Source organism: Danio rerio, chromosome 1, assembly GCF_052040795.2.
Source record: "Danio rerio strain M-AB ecotype USA chromosome 1, GRCz13ab, whole genome shotgun sequence".
Taxonomy (NCBI): domain Eukaryota; kingdom Metazoa; phylum Chordata; class Actinopteri; order Cypriniformes; family Danionidae; genus Danio; species Danio rerio.
The window spans coordinates 7,806,663-7,826,161 of record NC_141021.1 but is presented as its reverse complement, the minus strand read 5'-3'; the positions used below and the strand labels follow the sequence as shown (position 1 = coordinate 7,826,161).

Genomic DNA, 19,499 nt, shown 5'->3' with positions numbered 1-19,499 from the left:
TTTTCCGGAAAGGTCTGTATGTGTGAAAGGGGCTATTATCAAGCGTGTCAAGTGTGAACTCTAAAAATTTATTCTGGTGTAAGTTCACTTTTAGAAAGGTTTCTACACAAATTGTATAAATCAGAAATCTGGACAAAAATTTATTTCAGTGCAAGTAAATATAAGTTAAGGCCACCTACAGTAATATAAAATGGGACTCATTCTTTACATTGTAAAAAATGTTGGGTTACACACAATCGATTTGTGATGGGACAATATGAAGGAATCAAGTTAATGTGTAAGTTGTTACAAATTTATGCTGATTGAACAAAAAAAAAGTAGTTTCAATAAAAATTCAAGCTCATTTTAAATATATATTTTGAACAAACAGCAAACATCATTTTTTGAGTGTATAAAATCGATTCATTTCATTCATATTCTGTCACACACAACAATCAACCAATTTCCGTTACTGCTTAGTCCCAAGCGGCAAGAGCACATTTCCAGTGGTCCCAATGTTAAAATGGCCAACTTTACAGCAGATAAAAGGTGTTTGCAGCCTGTACAAAAAAAAACAAAAAACGATTTTGGAGTATATAGCTAATATTACACTTCATGACAACTGTGAGGGGGGTGAAATTCTTTTATACTTAAATATCATTTCTATAAATGTATTTGTTTTATAGCAGTTTATCATTTATAATTTTCTTTAGACCTGTAATGCACTCCAGAATTTCACAGATTAAAGCTGTAGACTATAGAACAGTCGTCTGAAACGTTGTCATGCAGTGTTATGCCTTGATTTCATACATAGCCTTGCATTCAAGTATTTGTAAGTAATTCTCCTGTAGAAAAACATCATGAGAACATGGCTTAGTGGCTCAATGTATTACACCAGTGTTTTAAAAGACTTTATAAACACTTTATTGATCTAGTATACAACTAAGCACATGTGGTCAGAACATAAACGAGTTGCAGGTAATGAATTCATAAGCGTTTCTCTCAAAGAAAAGCCTGTCTAAGCAAAATGCTAGCAGGCATCTGTAGCTCCGTTCACGCTCCCCCTCTTTGCCCTTTTTCTGTTACCCCCGACCAGCACAATGACGTGCAAACAAAATCAACCCAGGATTATTCTGAAGACGTAGTCCTGTGGACGTTTCTGAAGAATTGTGTAACAGGAGGTACGTATGGCTGCATTTAATTTTTGCGTATGCTTTGGGGCGGTGTGACGCCGTTCCCTTCCGCGCTTGCCGGCTTGCCGCGTTTACCTCCGTGTGGAGGGCTTTCCTGCTGTAATCCGTTTGTCCGGTTAGCTCCTCGTGTACGTCAGCGAACTTGAGATGCAGAGAGGAGCTGACGACGATGAACGGGTTCGAGTCTGGGGAAGAGCGGTTCCAGAAATCAAGTTAGACAAAAACAGAATCTAAAAGATCAAGTGAATAACAGGCTGAGAATGTGGTGAAAACTGAAAACGTGGTAAAAATCAGATGAGGGCTTTTCTTTTTATGGATGGCTTTTTTTGTAAATTGTTGGTTGGGTTTAGTGAAGTAATTGAGCAGGCAGGTCAATCGGTAAAACTGCTTGGGTTTAGGGAAGGAGGAGGAGGGTGGGTCGGCCGATTGGCCAGTCGCCCAGTCAATCATTGCGGCAGTCGCACAAACGGTTGTTCGAAAGTGGCCTCTTGTGGGCTTGCGCGTGAACGGCGCTCGCGAGAGACGTTCGACATGCGCAAATAGAGCATACAGCGGCCTCTCACAGATTCGCGAAAAACAAAAATTGCACAAACACGTACCTCCCGGGACGTATTTCGCAGTCTCCAGAAACGTCCGCGGGACTACGTTTTCAGAATGAGCCTGGGTTAAACAAAATGGCGATAGTTGGCCACACCCACTTGTAACTTAATTTGCACTCTTCAGAAACCTATGGGTGAGTCACAGATACTATGTCCATATTTTTTACAGTCTATGCTTAACCACTAGAAGTCATAACACAACACACCAACATTTTGAAGAACACAGACCTGTCAGTTTACATACAGTAACTGTCCTGTTGTAGTAATAAATGAAGGTTTAAGTTCACTAGCTTGTAATAACGGAATAACTGTACCATTAAAATATCCCAAACATACGCTAGAGAGCCACACAAACTCAAACTGCTGTAGTGTCTGCTCTTTGTATCACCCCGGCGCGCGAGTGAGTCGATTACCTTTTCTTGTGTTTACCTGTCAAAATGAAAGTGCTGTAGACTGACAGACACAAAGGGGCTTTTTGAGATTTGTGTTGACTAGAGGAAACAGGCTTTCCCTGTGAATTTGAGCACTGACAGTGATGGAGTGTTTGTCGACTTTACTCATGCACACTAGCTGAGAGATTCTTCAAAGAGTCGAGGGGCTGCTGACGCCATCATTAGCTTTTTTAGTCTGTCTTCCCTACACCTGTCTTCCTCTCTTTACACACAATCGCTCGATATATGGCGAAGCGGAACAGGTGGAGGCGAGTGCGCGCCGGGGACATCATTACACAGACAAAGCAGCACATTCATTCTACTCCATTGAGCTCACTCATGTAATATGCAGCGCTGCCGGTGTTCATCTAATGCTAATAATGGTCTCGCCGTCTGAAGGAACTGAACTATGCGCACGGTATTTGTGGCGCTAGGAGTTTTTAACACTTCTTTCAGCGGCGTGAATGTAGCAGCGGACGCAACACCTCGCTGAACACTGATTCTAATTCAGGACACACCACTCAACTCCAGGCTGATTTGAGCTGCAAACGCACACACACACACACACACACACACACACACAGACACACACACACACACATACACACACACTGCTGATTCGAGGGTTGCTCTGGGAGAATCAAGTGCCTGTGCCTCTGATATCATGCCTGATCCTTATAGCTAGGATATTTAATCTCCAACTTGACAACGACGCTCATCAATTACATTGGCTTAGTCTTGGGCAGGGCATAAAGCTAAGAGTTAGCATGTATATAATTATACAATGAAACTATATGTGCAACAGATTGGGAAATCACATGTACTTGCAATATTTAGATTTAGTAATGAGGTTGATAGATTGATGGATGGATGGATGGATGGATGGATGGATGGTTTTGTTGGGTGTTGGTTGGTTGGTTGGTTGGTTTTGTTGGGTGTTGGTTGGTTGGTTGGTTGGTTGGTTGGTTGGTTGGTTGGTTGGTTGGTTGGTTGGTTGGTTGGTTGGTTTTGTTGATCGGTTGGTTTTGTTGGGTGTTGGTTGGTTGGTTGGTTGGTTGGTTGGTTGGTTTTGTTGGGTGTTGGTTGGTTGGTTGGTTGGTTGGTTGGTTGGTTGGTTGGTTGGTTGGTTTTGTTGGTCGGTTGGTTTTGTTGGGTGTTGGTTGGTTGGTTGGTTTTGTTGGGTGTTGGTTGGTTGGTTGGTTGGTTGGTTGGTTGGTTGGTTGGTTTTGTTGGGTGTTGGTTGGTTGGTTGGTTGGTTGGTTGGTTGGTTGGTTGGTTGGTTGGTTGGTTTTGTTGATCGGTTGGTTTTGTTGGGTGTTGGTTGGTTGGTTGGTTGGTTGGTTGGTTTTGTTGGGTGTTGGTTGGTTGGTTGGTTGGTTGGTTGGTTGGTTGGTTTTGTTGGTCGGTTGGTTTTGTTGGGTGTTGGTTGGTTGGTTGGTTTTGTTGGGTGTTGGTTGGTTGGTTGGTTGGTTGGTTGGTTGGTTTGTTTTGTTGGGTGTTGGTTGGTTGGTTGGTTGGTTGGTTGGTTGGTTGGTTTGTTTTGTTGGGTGTTGGTTGGTTGGTTGGTTTGGTTTGGTTGGTTGGTTTTATTAAGTGTTGGTTGGTTTGTTTGGATGTTTGTTGGTTGGTTGGTTTTGTTGGGTGTTGGTTGGTTGTTTGTTTAATTTGGTTGGATTTTGGTTTGGTTACTTGGCTTGTTTGGCTGGTTTTGTTGGCTGTTTCATTTGGTTGGATGTTGGTTTGGTTGGTTGTTTGTTTAATTTGGTTGGGTTTGTTTGGTTGATTTTGTTGGGTGTTGATTGGTTGGTTTGGTTTGGTTTGGTTGGAAGGTTTTGTTAAGTGTTGGTTGGATGTTCGTTGGTTGGTTGGCTGGTTTTGTTAGATGTTGTTTGGTTGGCTGGCTGATTTTGTTGGTTGGTTTTTTTAATTTGGTTGGATGTTGGTTTGGTTAGTTGGTTGGTTGGCTGGTTTTGTTGGTTGGTTGTTTAAACTGGTTGGGTTTATTTGGTTGGTTTTGTTGGGTGTTGGTTGATTGGTTTTGTTGAGTGTAGGTTGGTTTGTTTGGATTTTCATTGGTTGGGTGGCTGTGTTTTTGGGGTGTTTGTTGGTTAGTTGTTTAATTTGGTTGGATGTTGGTTGGCTTGTCTTTGCTGGTTGGTTGTTTAATTTGGTTGGGTTTGTTTGGTTGGTTTTGTTGGGTGTTGGTTGGTTTGGTTGGATGTTTGTTGGTTGGTTGGCTGGTTTTGTTGGGTGTTGGTTGGTTGGTTTTGTTGGGTGTTAGTTGGTTTGGTTGGATGTTTGTTGGTTGGATGGTTTTGTTGAGTGTTGGTTGGATGCTTGTTGGTTGGTTGGTTTTGTTGGGTGTTGGTTGGTTGTTTAATTTGGTTGAATGTTGGTTTGGTTGGTTGGTTGGTTGGTTGGTTGGTTGGCTGGTTTTGCTGGTTGGTTGTTTAATTTGGTTGGTTGTTTCTGTTGGTTGCTTGGTTTAGGTGGGTGGTTTAATTAGTTGGTGGTTTAGTTGTTAGGATGGTTGGCTGACTAAATAACTGACTGATTGATTGATTAATTGGTGATTTTACAACCTAAATATTAAACAAACAAATGTAATATAATATGTCACAAAAAATCTTAATTTATGTAATAATAATATTACTAATTGAAATAGTAATTATACAAAATAATCATAGTAAAAGTAGCAGCAGTAGTATTTAATTAAATTTATTTAAAAAAGCCAAAATATGGCAATGGTAATAGTGGTAGTAATAAAATAAATACAAAATATGCATTTAAAAACTAGAGTTGCATTACTTAAACTTAGTTAAAGATTATGTGTATTATGTTATATTACGTAATATTATACATAAATCATAGTATAGTATTTTATAGTATATATTATAATTTAAAATATTAACCCTGTAACATTTTGCTATACTATAAATTCTATCCTATCAAATAAAATAATTTAATATTTATATTTCATAATACTCATAATAATGAAAAGTTATGCAGAACCAGCAGCAGTAGAATTTAAATAAATTTATTTTTTAAATATGGTTCTGGTAAAAGTGAGAGGAAATAAAATAAAACACTAAAAATATTTTAAAAAACGTAATTTGTGTTGCTTCAACTAAATTAAATATAGCATATTGTGTGATATTATACCATAAAACATATTATTATATGAAACTTACTTAACTATAGATATTCAGGCAGTTATTAGTGAAAAGTATGACTTGATCATGTAATTTACAGATGATTAATGTGAATATTAAAACTAATTGAAAAACATTTGCTCTGGAGTCAGAAAACAACTATTGACTCCAATGAACATTCATTCTGTCCTGCATTACTGCATCTCCTTGTAATTTCAAACATATTTAGAGTGCAACCATATCATTTTATGACATTTTTCATTGAAACATTTCACTGTAATAGTAAAGCAAAAAAGAAACAAAAGAACACAGTGAGGTTTGTATTTCCCAAAGTAAATGTCAATGCTTGCACAGCAGAATTTAACAGTATATCTGATATTGAAAAGTCACAAAGCCAAAAATAGATGACTATTTTTACCCATGTATCTTATTATGCACACATTTTCTGTTTGCATGCACTACAATTGTACAAATCACTAGGGTGGGGCCTTTTCAAATAGTTCTAATATGCACAATTTAGACAGTAAAATCCTTACTTTATACTGGCACAGCAACATTGTATCTGTATATAATGTGCAAAGTGATCTACTAAATTGTGAAATACTCATGCACAGTGTATTGATAGCTGTGTGTCTATATGCAATGTAACTGGACCTGCCTTTTTTTAAGTAAACTAACTGATCTAAAAGTTAAAGTATATTTATTATTATTATTATTATTATTATTATTATTTTATTGATCAGAGTGCCAAAAAATCATATAAGATTAGATGGCCATCCATACTATTTCCCATTATTATTTTTAATGAATAATAAGTATACATTATACACTGCAAGAAAAAATTATAAATGTTTTTTTTAATAAAAATTAATTATAAATATTTATAAAACAAATTTATATATATATATAAATATATATATATATATATATATATATATATATATATATATATATATATATATATATATATATATATATAAACAAAATTATAGCTATATATATGAGCAATATCACACGAGTAGCAGTGCGATATGGCTGTATATCAGCACTGGTGAGAGGCGTGCGTTGGCACAAGGCCGTAGGCCGTATATTTTGTGTCAGTTGCTTTGTGATGCTTTAAAAAAGTACGACATGTGGCATGGATCAGTCACCTTGTAAAAACTTGAACAAACCTAATTCTAGGTTGACCAGCTTGGGCTAGAAACCAGCTAGTCTACCATTTCAAGCTATTTAAGGGAAAGCATCAGCATTGGAGACTATTCTCACCTCAACAGCCTGCTGGCCCAGACTTCACCCCAAACACAACAATGACACAGAGTTTCTCTATTGTGTCCTGCAGGGCTGTTATTCCTCATGTTGTGATAAGACGCGGGTCACAATGACCCCCGGCGACTGCGTGTGTGTGATATTGCTCTCTGCTGGTGGAGAAACGTCCCGCTGATCCAGCCTCATCACATCCCTTTCAAAGCCCTGAGCATAAGACATCTTCTAATGAGACTGTAATTGCTTGTGTGCATTAGTGGGCCAAAATATATATAAAAAAGCTACATTCGTATTTAGATGGGAGTACAGAGAGAACCAGGAGACAACCTGGATATTCGTCACGCTGCCATCTGAGGTAAAACATTCACTAAAGGTTCATTCATTCATTGACTCAAGGTGAAATATTACCTTCCTTCCTACTTCCTACTTGTTTGTTCATTCTTCTAAAAAATCATCAACATTCATTCATTCATTCATTCATTCATTCATTCATTCATTCATTCCTTCTACTGAGGTAAAAACCCTAACAATAATTCATTGAATCATGACAAGAAATCTTACATGAAGATTTCATTTATTCATTTATTTGTTCATTATTTTGTTCATTCATTCATTCATTCATTCATTCATTCATTCATTCATTCATTCATTCATTCATTCAGTCAGTCAGTCAGTCAGTGAGACAGTCTACTCATTCATTCATCCATTTGTTCATTCATTCATTCATTCATTCATTGATTCATTCATTCATTCATTCATTCATTCATTCGTTTATTTGTTCATTCATTCATTTAGTCAGTCAGTCAGTCAGTGAGACAGTCTACTCATTCATTCATCCATTTGTTCATTCATTCATTTATTCATTCATTCATTAATTCATTCATTAATTCATTCATTCATTCATTCATTCATTCATTCATTCAGTTAGACAGTCCACTCATTAATTTATCCATCCATCCATCCATCCATATATCCATTCATTCATTCATTCAGTCAGTCAGTCATTCATTCAGTCAATCAGTTGGTTGTTCAATTACTTTTCAGAAGTAAAATTCTAACTTAAGATTTATTCATTATTTTGAGGAAAAACTGATTCATACGTTCATATTTTTTCTGAGCAAAAATTTCAATAAAGGACTCACTGATTGGTTAATTAATTATTTCATTAATTTATTAATTCATTCACTCTTCTGAGGCAAAAATCCTCAAAAATAATTATGTGAATTCATACCTAAAGTTTTCATTCATTCATTCATTCATTCAGTCAGTCAGTCAGTCAGTCAGTCAGTCAGTCAGTCAGTCAGTCAGTCAGTCCATTCAGTTGTTTGTTTGTTCAATTATTCTTCTCAAGCAAAATCCAAACTTAGATTTATTCATTAACTTGAGGTAAAACTGATTCATTCATTCATTCATTCATTCATTCATTAGTTTTTGTCTGAGCTAAAACTTTAACAAAGGACTTAATAATTGGTTAATTAATTAATTATTCACTTATTAATTAATTCACTTATTAAATAATTCATTCATTCTTCAGGCAAAAATTCTGACAATTATTCAGTGATTCATGAGTTGAAATCATACCTAAAGTTTTATTTAATTTATTCATCCATCATTCACTCATTCATTCATTCATTCATTCATTCATTCATTCATTCATTCATTCATTCATTCATTCATTCATTCATTCATTCATTCATTCAAAATTCAAAATAAAAGTTTTCATTTGCATTATTCATTCAGTTATTTGCTTGTTAAATCATTCTTGTTTCATGCTTATTTGAGGTTCATTTTTTTCTGAGCTACAATCTCAACAAAATCATTCGTTCATTCGAGGTAAAATGCTCAGTTAAGATTGATTTATTGATTGATGATTCTTCATTTATTAACTTAATTCATTGGTTCATTTATCATTTTTCTTCCAATATCCTAACTATCGATATCCTAAACTCTTAACCTAACAATTGATTGACTGATTGATTGATTGATTGATTGATTGATTGATTGATTGATTGATTGATTGATTGATTGATTGATTGATTGATTGATTGATTCATTCATTCATTCATTCATTCATTCATTCACTCATTCAATCATTATTTTGATCTAAAATCGCATATAAAGATTAATTCATTTATTAATTCAAGGTAAAATGCTAAGTAAACAATTGATTGATTGATTGATTGATTGATTGATTGATTGATTGATTGATTGATTGATTGATTGATTGATTGATTGATTGATTGATTGATTGATTGATTGATTGATTGATTGATTCATTCATTCATTCATTCATTCATTCAATAAAGTTTTAGGTATTTTGTTTTTAACTTATACTGGATTAATATTAACAATTTTTAAAATGTGTCCAACATTTAAGATCCATTTGTCTTGTTTCTCAATGAATTAGTATAGTCTTCACTGCAAACTATACATTTAAATTTCTAAAAAGCCATATAATGCTTACTGTAAATGTTGCTTCCTGCAGTTTCAAGTAAAGGAAATATGTACAAAATGTCTGTCAAACTATTTAGACTTCTGTAAAAAAAAAAAAAAAACTCTTCAAAAGGAATCATCAAAAAAGTATTCACTTCATTGAAATGATACAGAGGTCATACTGTTTTCAAGGATTCACTGAAACCAGCCACTCTGTTAGGAGCTCGAAAACCTTCAGCGCAAGGATTTCTACAATTATGAGAATTTTGCAGTTGAATAAATCAACTCAAATATAAACTCATCAGTAACAGAACGGGTTAATTAGTAATTTGTGTTTCTCTGAAATGACAGTAAAATGATCTGAAGCATAAATAAATGCTCTGGCTCTGTGTAAATGTACCGTGAAGTATTTGCAGAGTCATGTTTGATATGAATCGATAACACTCATCAGGGTTTAATTTACAGTCTAGATGATGGATTACTGTGCCACCATGACCTGCCACGCTCCAAACTTTGGAAATGAGCATCAAATTAAACGTTTTGCTTTATATTAGCTGTAATAGCTGTATTACTTATAAAAAGTTACGTATGAAAGTGACTGCTAAATGAATAAATACATATTAGAGAGACACAAGCTTTCCCTTCACTTACTGAGACATACATGAGAATCAAACATGGGATACATGAAACAGATGAAACGTGTGATTTTGGAACAATAAGAAAATGAATGAATGAAAGTGATCACGTTTGTTTTTCAACATTTAAATGCTTCAACACCGCACATTGCAGTTGGTCCATGTATGTTTTAGATGTAAAACTAATGTGACGCTCATGTAATTATATGTAAATCTCGGCTAGGTCAGTTGGTGTTTCTGTGTGGAGTTTGCATGTTCTCCCCGCATTCGCGTGGGTTTCCTCCGGGTGCTCTGCTTTCCCCCACAGTACAAAGACATGCAGTACAGGTGAATTGGGTAGGCTAAATTGTCCATAGTGAACGTGAATGAGTGTGTATGGATGTTTCCCAGAGATGGGTTGCAGCTGGAAGGGCATTCACTGCATAAAACATATGCTGGATAAGTTGGCGGTTCATTCCGCTGTCGAGACCCCAGATTATTAAAGGGACTAAGCCGAAAATAAAATGAATGAATGAATGATCGAGTTCTTTTGTTGTTGTGTTGTTGTTGTTGTTTTATCATGCTCACTTTTACTAAAAATAAACAGTTCCCAGAATAGATTCACGATTCTTAAGCTAATTCTAAATCTACCGATGTAAATTTAAAAAAAGTTCATTAAAAAAAAACATGACAAGAAAGTATTTTATGTTTGTTAAAATGTATCTACTATTTCAAGTTACTTTTAATTTATTCAGCTAATTAGGCTTCTATTTTGTTCAGTTATACAAAATTTATATACATATGTGTGTGTGTGTGTGTGTGTGTGTGTGTGTGTGTGTGTGTGTGTGTGTGTGTGTGTGTGTGTGTGTGTGTGATATTTTAGTCTGATATTTAAGTCAGTTTGACTAGACAAATGTAAGTTGAAATGACTAGAACAATTCAGTGGATTTAACAAAAAAAAAAGCAATTTCGGCAGCATTTTAATTAATAAATTTTTAAATTACCAATTCAATTAAGGAAGATTAATTTATATTAAAATATGTGATCATAATTTGTTTTAAGTTTTTTTCACATTCAAATGTTACAAAACCACACTGTGTTTTTGTGTTAAATGCATGTTTAATCATGTTTACTTTTACTCAAGTAAACATTTCCCAGAATTGATACACTAATAAAAAGTCATAACAAGAAACATCTATATATATATATATATCTTTACTAAATTTTTACTACAAATTTTAGTCAGTATGATTTATGTAAATTGAGAATACTAAAAGTTCAGTTTATTCAACAAAAAATAGGCAGATTTATATATATATATATATACATATATATATATATATATATATATATATATATATATATATATATATATATATATATATATATATATATATATATATATATATAGCTGAAGTCTGAATGGACAGTAGACATGTGTTTTCTCAACACATTTCTAAACATAATAGTTTTAATAACTCATTTCTAATAACTGATTTATTTTATCTTTGCCATGATGACAACAAATAAATTTGACTAGATATTTTTCAAGACACTTCTATACAGCTTAAAGTGACATGTAAAGGCTTAACTAGGTTAATTAGGATAACTAGGCAGGTTAGGGTAATTAGGCAAGTTATTGTATAACGATGGTTTGTTCTGTAGACTAGAGGGAAAATAAATATTAATAAATAATTTTGTCCTAAAATAATTCATAAAAAATTAAAAACTGCTTTTATTCTAGCCGAAATAAAACAAGACTTTCTCCAGAAAAGAAAATATATATTATCAGACATACTGTGAAAATATCCTTGCTCTGTCAAACATCATTTGGAAAATATTTAAAGGGGGCTAATAATTCTAAATTCAACTGTATATATAGTTAATTTCAGAATTATAAGCCCCCCTATTTATATTTTTCACCAATTTCTGTTTAAAGGAAGAAAGATTTTTTTCAACACACTTCTAAACATAAGAGTTGTAATAACTCATTTCTCGTTTATTTTTCTTTCTTGTAAATAAACTTTCAGGTTGAACAGACCTTTCTTACTCAACTGAATCTTCTCTGAATCTATTTGTGTTGCAGTATTAACAAAGCACAGCAGAATTAGAGGAAATCAAATTAATTACCAATTAAATTAAAGAGGATTAACTGTTTAAAACCATCCTGAAAAAAAAAACAATGCTATTAAACAAGCATACACACAGCTGGCTCCCCGGCAGAATGAAAAATAGAAAATAAGCATTTACTGTTGCATTTTTAAACCTTACACAAAAATAATGCACCAAGCTACACTACATTCATGATGTCTCTTTTCCTATCGGCCAAATTTAGTCATGCTTCCAAACTTCTGGCTGGAGTCACAGCGTGATAAATACACTTTTCCATTATGTACCATGAGCGAAGAGCGCATGCATTACCCAGATCCATTTTGTACCTTCCAACCCCTTCATTTCCCCCTAATGCGTACCATCAAGACAAACAGGTGTACCAGCCAAAATCTATCCGGCTTCCACACAGATGCACAACAAACACACACACACACAATGCATCCGTGGCCTTTCCTTACCTACAAGAAACACACACACCGCCCACATGCAAATACCCACACACACACACACTCAGAGCGAGCATCTGCCGTACACATGTCAAGCCGCAAGTGCACAATCATGAATATTTAACACACTCCGTCTACACGCGCTCCATATATGTCACCTCCTCCTCCTCCACCACTCTCAAATGGGAATATTATCATTCAAGGAGACTTTCCCTGCCAGTGCTGAGATGGAATTTAAGAGTATATGCATGTGTGTGTGTGTGTGTGTGTGTGTTCTCCTGCACTGCCGCTTATGTAAGTCTCTGAGTGTGTTTTTTTTTCTGACAATGCAAGGAAAATCACTGTGTGCATGCATGAGCGCGTGGATGTCACAGGAATATAAAGCAGAACACGCGAGAGAAGAAGAAGGGACAGCATGTGTACATGTATGTGGGCTTTGTGAGGAATCTAGGTCAGTCTGAGGAGGAGGATATTGGCTTGTCACCTTGGACTGTGAGTGGGCAGACAGGGAGCAAAACTCATTGCGCTTCCTTTTCTCTTCCAGATACAACCAGGAATCTCTCGCTGATTGACTTCAGGAGCAGATAGAGTGGATATTATCTGTGTAGGGCCAGATATATGGATGCTAGCTTTGGAAACTTAAGAAAATATCTCCGTCACGGCTTCTAAAATAGTTTTAAGAAAATGAAAATGAGCAAAACTGGCTTGTTTACAGCTTTATCAGTGGTTTTCAGCTGATAGATATGGGCCAGTACAGTTAAAACCGGAAGTTTACATAGACTCAGTGGTGTAAAGTAACTAATTACAAATACTCAAAGTACTGTAAATTCTCAGGAATTGTAATTTACTAAGTAGTTTTAAAAATGTGTACTTTTACTCTTACTTGAGTACATTTATAGTGCAGTATCTGTACTTTTACTCTCACTACTTTCCTTCAACCTGCAGTTACTACTTTATTATTTCTTGTTTTCTTGCTCGACATTGGATTTTGGTCACTTTTTGACAACCTAAAATCAACATTATTTGATGTCATTATTGTACATCAAAATAGTGTTGTCCTTAGACGCTGGCTAGACATTGAATTTTGGTCACCTGACATCACAACCTAAATCTAACCTAATATTAGCGTCTTATGACATTGTGTGCCTGCTGAGCAGGGCCGGAGCAAGCTGAACTGCCGCTCTAGGCAGAGGACGATCACGCCGCCCTCAACCCCAATGTGAAAACGAAAGTGACCGGTTATGAAAATGAAGTGAGGTGTTTAGGACCTCTATTCTGCCGCCCTATGCGCGGATATAACTGAGGACACGCGGGTGCTGATGGAGGTGTCGCTGACGCCGCCCTCTCTATTCTTGCGTCTATGCGCGAATATATCTGAGGACGTGGGTGGTGAGGGAGGTGCCGCGGACATAACTGAGGATGCGGGTGGTAAGGGAGGTGTCGCGGATGCCGCCCTCTCTATACTGCCGCCCTAGGCGGCCGCCTAGGTCGCCTCTATGGACGCGCCGGCCCTGCTGCTGGGTAGTAACTAAATGCACTACAGAATGTTACGTTTACACACATCCACAAATGACATGTAAATGCATCAGCTTTAAACAGCGTAATACTCACTACTCACTACTCATGAGTACTTTTAAAAGGGCTACTTTTTACTCCTACTTTGAGTAATATTTTTAGGTACTTATTTTCATGTACTTTTACTCTACTTACACTACACTTTTAGGCAAGTAATGGTACTTTTACTTAAGTATGCTTTTCAGTACTCTTTCCACCACTGCATACACTGTATAAAAAGGTACATAACAAAAAATTGTCCCAACACAAATCGATTAAGTTAACTTAACACTTTTAACAAATTTATGTGGATTGAACATAAAAAATAAGTTGTCCCAATGAAATCCCATGAATGGTGTTGTTTCAGCTCATTTTACATAAGTAGCTTAAACAAGTAGACAAGCTGCTATTTTTTTTTAATCATTCATTTTAAAATATAGGTTCAACAAAAGCATATATACCTTTAAATTGATTAAAGAGCACATAGTTTACCCGTTTTTTATGATTTAATGTTAATATTATGGTTGTTCTGAGTGTGCCAGTTTAGGTTCAGTTCAAAACACAGTTCAGATTTGTTTATTATTATAATGTGTTAAAAGTGTTATTTTGGGGGCGTGTCCACAGCTCGCTGTTTTAGGGGTGTGTTGCTTCACATGAAAATTAGTTTCGACTTCCCGCCCAACGTAACAAGGGAGCAGAGCCAAGAGCTCCACTGCTCTATAAAGAGAGAAGCAACATGAGTGAGAGGACCAGCATTCAGCCCTACATGCACGACTCGGACACAGATCAAGCAGAGTACACAATCATTTGTGTCTTTGTATAGCTTTACAGTCAACTGTGTGCTAGTTTAAAGTTCCGAGCTTGTACACCGAGACTAATAACCACACACACTGAATTAACTTTGACTGAGGCACCAGAAGCGCCGCTCGGAGCCGTGACACAGCACACCAGACACGCACATTCGGATGTTATTTAAAATCAAACTATTCAGATGGCGCTCTGTGGTGCGGCAGAAACATGAAGTGTCCCGAATTGTGGCTGGGCGCAGCGGACTTGAAGCACCGTTGTGTGTACCCTGACAGAAACCTATGTTTAAAATTCTAAAATGCATGGCGCTGCGTGGCGTTGCATCAAGCAGAGCGGCGCTTCTGGTGTGCGACCTGCAGGCAAGTTCGTTATTTTATTTCCAATGGAGAGACGCGCACGTAAGGCAACACACTCGCACTTTCCAGCTGCACCTAGTTAGGATCACAGGGTGCTTAAATGACCGAGAAATGCAAACAGCTGAAGTTTAAGGTAGATGCAATGAAAAGTACATGTTTGCAAACCTACCTAAAGTTACAAACAATAATTCCGATTATAGGGATCATGTGGTGAATGTTGATCTTGTGTTGAGCCCAATGAGCCTTATATCTAAAAATAGAGTAATGGTGTTCCTTTAGTGACATAGCTTTGACTCACACGCTGAAAATATCGGATGTGAAACAAACTGAGGATATGGTGATGCGCACATGATAATCAATATTGGTGGGCGGGGGAACCGCACTCCTATGTCAAGTTAAAAAAATAAGGACTGGGAGTGTTTATACCACTCCAATATGACTGTCTATACACTATATCTACACACCTGTCAGTCCAAACAGCTTGAACAGTAGATTTTTCACCATAGGTGCCCTTTAAAATATGTATTGATTCTTAAATAAAACTACATTTTTCAGTATTAGTACTTATTAATGCCATAATAAAAGAGTGCAACAAGTTGCATATGACAAGATTGGGCTGAATATTTAAGCCAATCAAGGCCAATAAAAGTATTAAACACAATATGGCAGAATAAAATGCTGATAAACACTTACCTCTTAATCAAAGAAAGCTTACGGCAAATCACACCTTCAATTTACCAGAGCTGAATGAAGAAATCAAATGAGAATGTTAGCAACAACTAAAAATTCAAGCTAGTCTAGTATTAAGTTCAGAATCCTGTTATTGTTAATAATATTAAACATAAAACATACAGTCAAAGTAGTTATAAAACTTATGGGGAACAGATCATTTAATGTACTCACATTGAGAACTCTGACTTTTGATTATAGACTCTAATTTCTCGGCAAACTGCGCACAGTTTGAAACCAATCACTCCTCAAAGTCTTTAGAGAGGATTCTCTGCGAGAATAAAAATCTGACGAGCAATTCCCATTTGATCTTCACTTAATCGCACTGTCGAGGAGCAACTGAAATATTAAAAAGGTATAATTTGACAAGGTAAAATATAATTCAGACACTGAGTTTCCTAACACAAATGACTCGACACTATAAAATGGAATGTTGTCAAGTTTATAGCACAAAGCAAATATTTCATCTCCGCAGGAAATGCATGAAGCAGCTTTATGGATTTATGACTCCTGTCCCACTCACCAAAAAACCCACCTGCTCTACGTCAGCTCAGATTTTGGAGCCGGCTGAAAACTACTAAGGTGCTTCACACTGTCTCTTACATTAACATTTTGTCTGGAAGAATAAAGAAAAACAAGACATGGTGTGTAACCTTGTCTGAGAGTGTATCACAAGCAAACTACTGTATGGGACTTTTAAGTCCTGCCTTTAAGAATCATGGAAGTAGAAGTGCTCATTTTGATTGCATTTTGTGTACAGTTAATGAAGATAATATTTTTAACTATGTTAGCAATGTTTTCAGATGATCAAGTTGCATCACAAACATTCTATGAGGCATTACAAGAATCATTTTTAATATTATATTTTTCTAAAAGCACAAAAATCTAACGTAAAGGACTTTTTAAATTACTTTCTGTTGTTGTTGAGGTCTGCTTTTCCTTGCTGCTGATGAATAATACAATCAGAATCTTTCTCACATTAAAGAGGCTTTGTAATGTGTAAAAACCAATGGGACTCCCTCACTACCCATTACATGAACATTTTATTTTAAAACCTACGTGTGTACTTTTCACATTCACTAATGTTTTATTATCTGTAATTTGTAATATATTATATTTTAAAATATATAACACATCAAAGTTTTAATGCCTTTTATTTAAAAATTCTAAAAAAAACTCATTTGAAAAAACTCGCAGACGATTTAAATTAAGAAGGCACGTAAAAAGCGATTAGCTGACTTAAAGCAAGGCAAGTTTCAAAATAAAAACAACAAAGTATAAAAATTATTAAAAACCAATTAAAATGTGTTTAAACAGTTTATAAAATATTGAAAAAGAAAATAAAGACATAATAATGCAACCTGTCGGATGTGGCACACTGCTCATGCAGTAAAGGCACAGCTAAACGATGTGTTTTAAGTCTTGATTTGAATGTACCTAATGTTGGAGCACATCTAATCATTTCTGGAAGCTGATTCCAGCAGCGGGGGGCGCTGTTAGTAGCTGAAGGCTGATTCACACTGCTTTGACTGAACTCTAGGAATTTCTAATTTATTTAATCCTAAAGATCTGAGTGATCTGTTAGATTTGTAATCACTGAGCATATCTGTAATGTATTGAGGTCCTAGACCATTTAGTCATTTATATACCAGAAGTAATACTATAAAAATCTATTCTGAATGTAACTGGGAGCCAGTGCACAGGTGTGCTCTGATTTTCTGGTCCTGGTCAGAATCCTGGCAGCAGCATTCTGGATGAGCTGCAACCGTCTGGCTGTCTTTTTGGGAAGGCCAGTGAGGAGGTCGATTCAGTAATCCACCCTGCTGCTGATAAAAGCATGAACAAGTTTCTCTAATGCTAAGTTCAGACTGCATGATTTTAGCCCTGATTTTGACTCGCTGACAGGTTTTGAGAAATCGCAGACAAATGCCTGAAATCACAGGCAAATTCATTCACAGAAGTGACAATCACACAGCATGAACTTTCAAGGATGCGAAATGAGAGAATCGCCAATGAATCTCAGGCACTTGTGAGATATTTGGCATACTAAATATCTGGAGCTGTCGGCGATTCAAATCATGCCGTGTGAAATGAGTTTTGACTGAAAAAAACATCTGCGATCGCCTACAGCCAATGAGAGAGCAGCATTCACTAGTACAGGTACCTGCAGGCCAGCAGGAGGCTGCGGGAGAAGGAAAAAAGCGCTCATTTTCAGTTTATTTGGACTCAAGAAATGGAGGAAAAACTAGTGTAAATTTGGCAGGAGCACTGTCTGTTTGACAGGCCATCTAATCATTATCACAATCAGGTCGAAAAATTTTAAAAAAAAAGTTGAGGAGAGATTGTTAATTCTCTTCAAAATCCAGGTGAGCAACATAAGTTTGAAAAGCTAAAGCCTTCTTTTTCCATTATGTACCCTTTAGTTAATATCAAAAGATATATACGTGACTTCGCGTTGTTTTTCTTCAACCTATTTTTTTCTCCACCATCACGTCTGTTCCGAGTCACTGTAAGGGTGCTTTCACACCAACACTTTTTGTTTCGGAACGTGTCTCGTTTGCCCAGTTAGCGCGGTTCGTTTGGCATATGTGAACAGGGCAATCGCACTCTGTTCCACGCCAAAGTAATCGCTCCGAGATCGCTTGAATGAGCTTGAATTTTTTTTCTCGGCTTGTATCACAGTGTTTTATGGATATGTAATAGGCATATACGGCTATATATGAAGAGAGAATTATGAGTGGGGTGGGAAGTTTCGCGAGTCTCCGGATGCCCGCAAACGAGTGATGATCTCCCGGTAATCTCGCGTCTCCCTCCAGGTCCTCAAATAGGCATCGTCGCGCACCCTTCTCACCCCTCCCCACCGCATCTCTCCTCAGACACGTTGCGTGCGCACCCTGTCAATCACCACCAAACCACCACCTCTCCTGACAGCTGAGCGGGACGCTGCAAAATAAACCCTGACACTCTGACCAATGTAAGGAGAGTTTACTCGCACGTGACTTGTTTTAGCTCTTTTGGTCCGATTAGAAACTTTGCAGTGTGAAAGTGAACCGCTCCAAGAGCAAAGAGCAACAATGTAACATTTGTAATCTCTGTTTCAGAACAACTGAATCGATTCACAGGTGTAAAAGCACCCTAAGACTCCAGTGTTCATTTGCGCATCCTAAAACTCCAAGTCATTGTCATTATCTTGTAAGTGTAAACGACTTGCAGCAGTGGTTTTTCATTTCCATTAGGTCGCATTTTTCAAATGATCTGCCAGCAGGTGGCACTGATTGACAGCAGCATTAGTTCAAAGGCGTTAAAAGCAAGTAAAATAGATTCGAACTATCATTTCAAAGCTGTCCAAATGTGACTCGCAAGTTTGAAGCATTCTCCTAATGCATACATGTAAAGCATAATGGGTAATTTTGCATTCTAAGAAAAATGTCTATACTTGCACAGATTACAATACAACATCTTTATAGAAAAGCAATAATAAATGCATTTGTTTTATTCCTACCGAAATCACACGAACAATGCAATCACTTCTCAGGAGCATGTGGTGACAGCGCTAGTTCAGATATACCCTCCAGTCAGGTCAGCGAGGTGAAGGTCTGTTGGGACAGATAACCAAAGAGAAAGATATACAGCAAGAGAAAGTCTTTCTCAGAGCTCAGAATACTCTATTCCCACACTCAATGCCTTCGCACTGTACTACAAACCCTTGAAGAAACTCACCGCCAGTGAGGAAATTACCTGCTTCACAGCACAGGGAATGAGAACCCTATTCCAGACCTATGTACAAGATATGCCTTCATGCACCTATGTAATTGCATTTCTAAATGAACC

At 36.5% G+C, this 19,499-nt stretch overlaps 1 long non-coding RNA gene across 1 annotated transcript; it reads right to left on the bottom strand.

Annotated features, from left to right (window-relative positions):
* Positions 1–13,195: 13,195 nt before the first annotated feature.
* Positions 13,196–19,264, bottom strand: LOC147846665 (uncharacterized). Its single transcript, XR_015476158.1, has 6 exons — positions 19,171–19,264; positions 16,204–16,284; positions 15,843–16,007; positions 15,288–15,682; positions 13,741–14,924; positions 13,196–13,371 (listed from the first exon to the last, which is right to left on the bottom strand). It is a non-coding gene; the product is annotated as an uncharacterized LOC147846665 (long non-coding RNA).
* Positions 19,265–19,499: the final 235 nt, after the last annotated feature.